Source organism: Aedes albopictus, chromosome 2 (genome assembly GCF_035046485.1).
Source record: "Aedes albopictus strain Foshan chromosome 2, AalbF5, whole genome shotgun sequence".
Classification (NCBI taxonomy): domain Eukaryota; kingdom Metazoa; phylum Arthropoda; class Insecta; order Diptera; family Culicidae; genus Aedes; species Aedes albopictus.
Window position 1 is genome coordinate 405,727,111 of NC_085137.1, and position 9,879 is coordinate 405,736,989.

The 9,879-nt window shown below is 37.9% G+C and overlaps 1 long non-coding RNA gene across 1 annotated transcript; it reads left to right on the top strand.

Annotated features, from left to right (window-relative positions):
* Positions 1-4,815: 4,815 nt before the first annotated feature.
* Positions 4,816-7,648, top strand: LOC115268482 (uncharacterized). The gene is made up of 2 exons (XR_003898305.2): positions 4,816-5,346; positions 5,990-7,648. It is a non-coding gene; the product is annotated as an uncharacterized LOC115268482 (long non-coding RNA).
* The last annotated feature ends 2,231 nt before the right edge of the window (positions 7,649-9,879 follow it).

Consider the following 9,879-nt stretch of genomic DNA (forward strand, 5'->3'; position numbering starts at 1 on the left):
TCACAGAATGAAGATGATGCGGGAAATTTAAAAAACCGCTACAGCGAGCGCGATCCACCCTCCGACGGCGACGAGTGTTGGTCGGCTTTGCTCGGGTGAACCGATTCGGTTCGTGAAATTTTCCCCTTCGTGCCGGAGGGAAGCCGGCGTCTCGTCAGAAACGTAAATGTGTGAGTGAACGCGCACGTACTTTTGTGTCGGGAGGGTTTGGATCGTCAGGTCGAAACAGGCAAATGAGCCAAACAGCAAAGTTTATTTAAATTCAAAATTGAATTCAATTATTTTTTGTGGAGTTTTCCGAAAAAAAAATCTCACGACACCTTGTACAGCCGTGTGCGACATAGGGTATCGCGCCATGTTAATTCGCGACGATTAATTTGCGATCGGATGCGAACCAATGACAGAGAGAAGAAACGAAAATAAACAACTAGCCGAGCAACTAGCCAATAAGCACATAATTTACGACCCACAAACAGAAGAAGGCAACTCATACCACGCGAAGGAACATACTAGAACCTTACCGATCCCTTCCCCTACAGCACAAAAACAGATGGTAACATTAGCATAAGAAAGTAAAGGCGCACCGCCCCATCAACTCAGGGTGTGAACCATTTCGCTTGTTCGTTTAACTTTTAGTTAAAATTTGACACTTGGATAGTTATTTGCCATCGAAAAGTTAAAAAATAACCACGACGGTGGCCCATTTGAAATTTGACAGAGGAGTAGTTATTTGGAACAAAATACAGTACGCAGCCAAATCATTGCGAATAAAAAATAACCATCAAACTGTCAAGACTAACCCTGCTCGCGAGTAGGGTTATTTTCAAAATAACTATCGAAGTGTCAAATTTTAACTAAAAGTTAAACGAACAAGCGAAATGGTTCACACCCTCAGAAGACGCAGGGAAATGCCATAAGAACAAAGATCGTTAACAATTTTCCCTTCCATATCAACCACGTAGGACCAAACCGTCATAAGCATGAAGCGCAGACCCTTGCTGAGCCTGACGCATTCGAGTGGTACGCGCACAGTATACATAACGAAGAGAAAGGGAAAGCATTGATTTAATGGTAAGGCGCAATACGAACTAATGCTTCCCTTTAAAACAAATATGTCCCTGCGTCAACCCACGCATAGAAAGTAATCATCCCACGCAACGAAAGAAACAAAGTAATTAAGCCCGAAATTTATCACCTATGCACTCAGAGACATACTCTACGAGAAAATACCTAAAACGTTGAAATCTCTTTGCTTCTTTCTCGTGGGAGAAAATTAGATTTAGGCAATTACGACAATTGTCCCTTTCTAACTTTAAGAATCAGATAGAACTGCATTTGTCACTTCTTAGAATAAGCCCCCCAGATCGACGAAAGTCGCCTATAAAAACCCTGAACCAACCAAGAAATACATGATCTTACGTTTAGACTCGGAACAGGCAACTTGTCCTTCTAGAAAGAACTCCTGGTAAGTCCAAGACTAAGGTTATCACCAACGGTTGACAACTCGACTCCTTCGGTTGCAGATTACTCGCCTGGCGGGTGTCGTTCTGACGAGTCAGCTTTCAATCGTTAAGAGAAAGACTTCCCTATTGGAACCTTCCACTGTCAGGTACTGGTTAAAACATCAGCCTGTCCGTCTGAAGGGAAAGAGAAGGGAATCAATCTCCAACCAAGCCTGTCGATCACAAAACCGTCGTACGTCGGTTGACCGCTCGATTCCCTCGGTTGCAGACTACTCGCCTGGCGAGTGTCGTTCCGACGAATCAGTGCTTAACTGTTAAAGAGACACGGTTCTCTAGTCAAACCTTCCGCCAGCAGGTACTGGATCGCCCAGCCTGTCAGTCCGAAGGGGAAGATTGGGGAAACGAACTCTATTGGCGTTTACCAGCTATCGATAAGATCGCGTGAACACCGCGAGATCGTACCTGGATCGTACTAGAGTCGACGCGCGGACTCCGGTCATAAAACATCCCGCGGGCCGTTTACACGCCACTTGGGCGGTGGCTTCTATATTCGTCTGTTTTCCACTATAACTTAGTCAATTTTGAACAAATTGACTTGAAATGTTGTATTTACACGGGTAGATACTATATATCTCACCACATTCCAAAAGTTGTGTCAATTGGTTCAAATATGACTGAGTTACAGTGGAAAACAGACGAATATAGAAGCCACCGCCCAAGTAGCGCGATTCCCTAGTTGTTCCATGTTAATATTGAGCATTGCAAGGATTTCGCGACGATCGTGCAAATGTTCAATCTATGAGCCTCTGTACGAATTTGCCCTGTCCTGCTCACTCCCACAGAAAATTTGAAAACAGCGCGCACAGTAAAAGTCATATTTGACTTTTACTGTGCGAACTGTTTTCAAGCTTTCTGTCACGAAGAAAAAACTATGCAGTTTGAATCAACTAACATGTTTGTTGATTTACAAACCGGACAAATAGTTGTTTTGAATTAAAGTTTTGTTGTTTTTGAACCACGTTTATTGTTTGAAACAAACCGGTAAAACAATTGTTTCTACCATCATTTAGTAACAAAAAACAACTGCCAAATTAGTTGTTTCAAACCGGAAACTTGGTAAATTCTACTAAAAGTTCGGGTTGCATTTACTAGAATACGGTTTGTTTTGATTCAGATGAGCAAAGAAAAATATTGAGTTAGTACAACAAATCGCGCAGTTAATTTAACTAATATTTTATTTGGGAGCGTCCATAAATTACGTCACGCTTTGAGGGGGGAGGGGGGGTTCAGCAAAGTGTGACGACCAATACAAAAATTTCAGAGGTCCAATACAAAAAGTGTGACATAGGGGGGAGGGGGGGTTGAAAATGGTCGATTTTTGCGTGACGTAATTTATGGACGTTCCCTTTGGAGAAAAAACAACAAACATTTTAGTTTGAAACCTGACCAGAACAAACTAAATTATTGGTTTGTTTTGGCTTCCGCGCCATTTTTACTCTGATTCATTTTCAATCGAGAAGACAAAAAAATAGCTCAGAAGTTGTAACAATTTTGTGCTGAAGTGACTACTGTTTTCATCTTTAACAAAAATTCAAGACATTTGCTTATTTTCCCAGCTGATATATTGTTCGTGCAGTTGAAAATCAGAATTTTTGACACGCGAAAATCGATTTTTCTCCTAAACCGTGTGTCGGACGTACGTCGGGCACAGTGCGCTGGATAGAGGGCCAGGTCCGCTGTCCAGCGCACTACGTCCGACGTTAGGTATCACGTATGGATTTTGAGAAAATTCGATTGTCGGGTGTGGGGAAACTTCGGGTTTCCGCGAACGACAATATCTGTAGGTGAACCAAAACAATATTAACTAGCAAGAGCTAGCAAGTAAGTTTTCATCCATTCCTTTTGGTGAATGTGAATTAATGTCGAAGTTTTACTCGTTTTTTCACTTCTGTTAGCAAATTTTACAATGAAGGGTGTGATACGAGAGATGCCACCAACTCGGCCATCAAGAAGCAGGTTAGATGCTGCCAACCTACCCACGAGCCTTCCCGCAAACGAAGAAAAAAAAACAGATCCCGGTAGAAATTTGGACGAAGCAAGGGGCCACCGGTGAGATGTTAGATGATTCGTTTACTGTAACCGGCTATCCAGTCTATTCTGGCAGAGATGCTTCGTTTCGACAACTCCATGGGATAAGCGGAAGACACCACGCGAGCGCTTTCGATATTCCGGATTGGAGGAATGCAACATAATCTGCTGGATATGGCTAAAAGTGTCATTTGTATTTAAGACTTGATTCAGGTTCGTTTTGTCTCAAGTTTATATTTAAATAGACATACGATTTTATTTTTGTTTTTTTTTTTTCAACAAAAGAAAGAAGGATGGGTCATGCAGTTCAACAAATGTGTCGTTTAATATAACCGGCGTTTTTGGTTTCATTCAAACTAAGCTTTGGTAGATTCAAACTGAACCTGTTTGTTAAAACAAAAAATACTTCAGTTTGGATCGAGAGCTGTCAAAATGAATCAACTAACAAAATAGTATTGTCGGGCCGCCACCAAACCGGACTTCGCACAATCAAGTCGCGATGCGACCCAACTCGCGACGTTTTTTAATCATGTCAAAAGTAGTGCGCATCCTTTCCGTTGTTGTCAGCAACACAACGCACTAGATGCGAAACAGTTGCGACACTTGTGGACCAAGAAAATGGCAATTTTTGATTGAATGTCGGTCTTGATTCCAACCGGATAGACAATAAAGCCAAACTAAGGTTAGTTGAATTTAACTGGAAGTCTTTCAAAATAGTTAACTGAAATCATAGTTTGTTTCAACTAACGCGGGCAGTAAAATCAAACTATTATTTTATTTGTGCCATATTCAAACTGAGATTCCGGTTGAATTGAACTAAAAAATGGTTGTGTTTACTAATTATTTTTCTCCGTGGTGGGAGTGAGCAGTACGCCAGATTCGTGCAGACCCGCATAATCACTAACTTTAAACGCAAGGTTTCTTATACTGTAGATGACCATTTGCAATTGTCATTAAACCAATTCTCAGACTGTGTGAGATAACAGTATGATAACCATACCATGTACAGATTTGCCAGTTTGACAAATGGTAATCCGCCAATTTACAGTATGTGGAATAGGCGGTTAAGATTGGTTACCATAAAAAATCTCTCGTTTTCTCGAACAAATTTTTCGCAAAGCCGTAAAGCTTACTGTCAATATACTATCCAGTTTTTCAGACAATTCATCGCATAGCAAATGGTGAGAGAACAGTTTAACCATAAATTTGGAAAGAAAACGAACACTGTATGTGTTATTATTGATTTACTAGCTGACCCGACGTGGCTACCCGGATAAAAACGAACAATTAAGGCTATGGGAAAAACAATTGAAAAACCACAGATTCTTATGTTAACATTGCTTTCTATTGTGAATGTATTGTACAGTATTTTTAAAATTTGATTCTTTTTAATGATTACAAAAGATTTACATTAGATTCCATGGTTACATACCCAAACAATAGATTAACATTTGAATTCTTTGTTACTGTTGGATTCAGCGTTCAAACCATTAGTTTACAATAGAATGTATCAGTAACATTGAAATGTACTGTTTTTCAATGGTCTGGACGTTTGAAAAAAAAGGGTTTTTGCTTGGGTTTTTGAGTAATTCCGAAACAGTGTGTATCGATGACAGCCAAGTTTTGTTGTAGTCAGCTCGGTCGTCAGCGGTAAAAAATTCCGAATAGCAGTTTTGTGTGCGGAAAATGTAGAAAATTCACGCTCAGCTGCGTGAATTTCCGCATTTTCCTCACGGGAGAAAATATAGTGTGTGGTGCAGTGCTGAATCATTCAACAGTTGCGGCATTTCAACAAGTTTGTATGTGTTTTGTTTGCGCTTTTGCGAGAGCCGAGAGGCGAGAAGTTGAGTTGGCAGGGCAGGGCTGGTAGCGAATCACACTTTCCCAGAAAAATTCCCAGGGTTGGTTCGACCTTTTTCATAATATAATAAAATCATCTAATTAGTACTTTTTACCTATATTTAAGATTTTTTTAAAGTTTTCTAAACTAACATTTGCAAAGGGCTAATTTTATTGTACCAGTATTAAAAAAAATATTAAAAGAAAATATTGAAAAAAATGGAAATATAGCAAGAAAAAGTTGCGAGCTTTAGATAAAGGGAGCATCATGGTTTTCTAATTTAAAGACCGCCCCAGAAAGTATGTATCGACGCACAGAGAAACTACTGGCATTTAAAAATTATTGATTATTGACTTAATATACTTGCACAAACGTTCTGTATACAGGACCGGCGATGCGACAGCGCCTTCGATTTTGACATTGACAGTACCTCGGACACTACTTTTAAGTTGGGTTTTGCCCCAATCTGCAAACATCTAACCATCGAGGCAGCCCATCTCATGAGCCCCCAACGAACGAATCGGCACTGTACATAAAATTCTAAGTTATATTTGAACCCACGTTTCGTTATTAATAACCCCTTCTCATCTCTCAACAGTGACAAGGACGTCAAGCCGGTGCGCGGTGCATAAGCAATCAACCCAGAGCTTGTTGAATGCCGATCTAAGCAAGATCTGCATGAGGGCCAACGGACTTATTGTAAAAATACTAATTTTCCCTTCCTTTAATTTGACTGCAATCTTGACTGCAATAGTTTCATCATCAAACTTTTTTTCGTGAAATCAAATGTGAAACATATTACTGAGTAGGACCGTAGAACCATCTTTTGCATTTGGTAGCTTTGCAAGGTTTTTAAATATAGGTTCGCTCTTTAAACTTGGAACACATGCATGCCTTTGAATCAAATTCTATATTGTATGCTGTATTCCACAAGCTGTAGTTCATCAAATGTCCATAAATGCTACAATAATGGTTAAGCACGCTGTAATGTTACTTTTGTACCTCATCACCCACTAAATGCAACTACATTAGTGGTCTAATAACACTTAGCGCGCTTCGGCACGGTTCCATCATGCCGCTTATAGTGTTGCCACATATAATGCTTAGTTTGCTAAACCCAGTTATCTGGCTGGTGGGACATGGGAGCCCAAGCTTCATCCATTAATGCAATTAGACGTTTATTGAACAATAAAATGAGCGATTCGAATATTTGAAGAACTTTTCAAAGAACATAGAAGCTTGTGTAAAGTCAACATTTAACGAACTTAATCTATGCAATATCTTGCATTTTAACGCTTCGAATGATGTTCAAGTATAGGTTCAAGTTGTAGTATATCGAGTTTTTTTAGTGCTACAATAATGGTTAAGCACGCTGTAATGTTACTTTTGTACCTCATCACCCACTAAATGCAACTACATTAGTGGTCTAATAACACTTAGCGCGCTTAGGCACGGTTCCATCATGCCGCTTATAGTGTTGCCACATATAATGCTTAGTCTGCTAAACCCAGTTATCTGGCTGGTGGGGCATGGGAGCCCAAGCTTCAATAATTAATGCAATTAAACATTACTCGATTTACGACATGATTGATTCAAATATTAGATAATTGTTCGATCTGTGTTCTTAAAATGTAGCCCTGAATGTAGCATAAAATATACAAGCTTCTAGTCCAAATGCATAAAGATAGTTCAGATTCACTGTTTTTCAGAATTTTCTCAAGCAATCAGTAACAAAAGTAAAAAGCAGAAATAGATCAAATCATGCCAAAATGTTCATAATCGCTTGTAAAATAAAACTATTCCAAAACATTAGAATTTTCTGTTTCACAATAGAAAACAATTCCCAAACCTTTGGATAGGGCAAAACAGTATGTTCCGTAATCACAATTGAAAGCAATTTCAGAACAATAGAATCTAATGTGTAATTAAGTCAGTGCTCAAAGAACAATATGAAAACATAAGAATCTTGTGTATCACAATAGAAAACAATTCCCAAACCATTGAATGAAATGTGGAATCAGTAATAAAATTACTACTCAAAACAATACGTTTACCGTGCAATTCACTGTTTGAAACAATTCGAAAACATAAGAATCTTCTGTATCACACAAGGTATCACAATAGAAAACGATACCCAAACCATTGAATTCAATGTAAATACAGTACAAACAGTATGTTCTGTTTCACAATAGAAAACAATTCCAAAACAATTGAATCAAATGTGGAACCATAAATAAAATCACTACCCAAAACAATACGTTTACCATGCAATTCACTTTTTGGAACAATTCGAAAACATAAGAATCTTCTGTTTCACAATAGAAAACCATCCCTAAACCATTGAATCTAATGTAAGATCACAGTTCAAAATAGACAGTTCTTGGCATATTTAACAGTTCAAAACAATACAAATACATAAAAATCTACGGTATATTTGATTCCCCGTATATGCATTAACAACATTTCATTTACATTAGAATCATCTGTTTTGCGAAAAAACTTGTATGGAAAAAAGTCCTTTTTTCTATTGTTACGATACTTAACAACCTATACAATTCAATGTGAAATGCTCATTCACATTTGATTCTATTGTTAGAAACATTTGATTCTATTGTTTTTCTACTGTTATTTTAACATTGAATTCTATTGTGAGAGTATGGTTTTCAATGGTACTGTTACATAAGAATCCTATGTTTTTCTATTGTATTTTTTATCCGGGTAGCCACGTTAGCTAGAAAAAGATTGTTTTTAAAAGTCCAGTTACACTTCTTCAATGAAACTGTTTTCGAGAACATTCCAGAATCTCTCTCCAGAATGCTTCTCTCTTGAACGTTTGGTAATCTCCAGAAAGTTCTCAAAAAAATCTCCAGATAGTTCTCAAAATTCAATGAATGAATGACTTTCCAGAACTTTTCAGAAGGTCCATTTGACATTTTTTTTTCTTGAACGTTGACAAACTCCCCGATCATAATCGGCATTAAAAAATTGTTCCAGAAAATTCCAGAAGGTTAGTTTTCTTGTTCTTTCTGAAACATTCAGTAACTTCTGGAAAGTACCTGGAAAGTTTAATGTTCCAGAATATTCTAGAGATTTTTTCTGTTTTCATTTGGAATGCTCAGTAGCTTCCAGAAATTTCTCAAACATTTTATGAATTTGGTTGTTCTAGAACCTTCTTAAAAGGTATTTTTCATTCTTTTTGGAACGTTCACAAACTCTCAGACACATTTTGTAAATTAAAAAAAGGTTGTAGAAGGTCTTTGTCTTGTTTTTGTCCAGTAGCTTCTCGAAAGTTCTAAGAATTTTGATTATCTAGAACATTTTCGTAGATTCTTCTTTCTGAAGATTTAGTAATCTCTAGAAAGGTCTCGAAATTTAATGAATTTTGGTGTTCCAGAACATTTTAGAAGGCCCTTTACTTCTTTCTAGGACTTTCATTAACTTCCAGAAAGTTCTTGAAATTAAGAATGAAAAGTGTACAGAACATTCCAGAAGGTTCTTCTCCTTTCTCTGATTGAAACGTTCGGTAACGCACAGAAAGTTTTCGATATTTGAGAAAGTGTGATATCCTGTGTGATTTACTTTTGTAACGTTCAGTATCTTTCAGGAGGTTTCTGGAAATTTTATGGATTTTTATGTTCCAGAACATTCTAGAAGGTTCTTTTTTGGTTCCTTGCTCGTTCACTAACGTCCATAACCTTTCCCCAATATAATAAAGTTTCATGCCCTAGAACATTCTAGAAGGTTCTTTTCTAAAACGTTTAACAACTTAGAAGTGGTTATTAGAAGCCGAAGTTCTCAGTTAATAACTGAGCTCATAGACATTAAGCTGAGAAGCAGGGTTTGTCCCAGTTGGGACGTTACGCCAAAAAAAAATGTTCCATAATGCTGCCGAAGGTTCTTCTTCTTTTTCTTTCTGAAGCGTCCAGAAACTTCAAAAGGATTCTCGAAAATTTAAGAAGTTCCATATTTTAGAGCATTCCAGAACGTTATTTATTTTCTTGAACTTCCAGAAAGTTCTTAGAATTTTTAGAATATTGATGTTCCAGAACATTCCAGAAGGTTCTTCTTATTATTCCTAAAAAGTCAAAAAAACATCCAGAATCTCGTACCTTTTAGAAATTTCATACAACTATGGTGAAACATTTCAACGAAATATTTCAAAGCGTTACGGACAGACAGACAGACAACGCTGGGATTTTATATATATGATGATCTTCCATGGTTGTTTAAGCTTATGCCATATGAGTCTAGTGTATTTGAACCATTTAAAAACAAAATTGCGGTTATGCGTTCAAGATCATTTTATTCATTAAATAATTCATTAAATAATAATCATGGTCTTTCTGATAGGATGGGCAGTGATGACTACTGAAATTCCCCGATTCGTGACGCGTCCCATTGTTGCCCCGGTGGCACCTACGGCGATGAAAACTTACTGTCGTCCTTGCTCCGGTGGGAGCGGATTTGTAGTCGCAAGAGAGTAGAGAC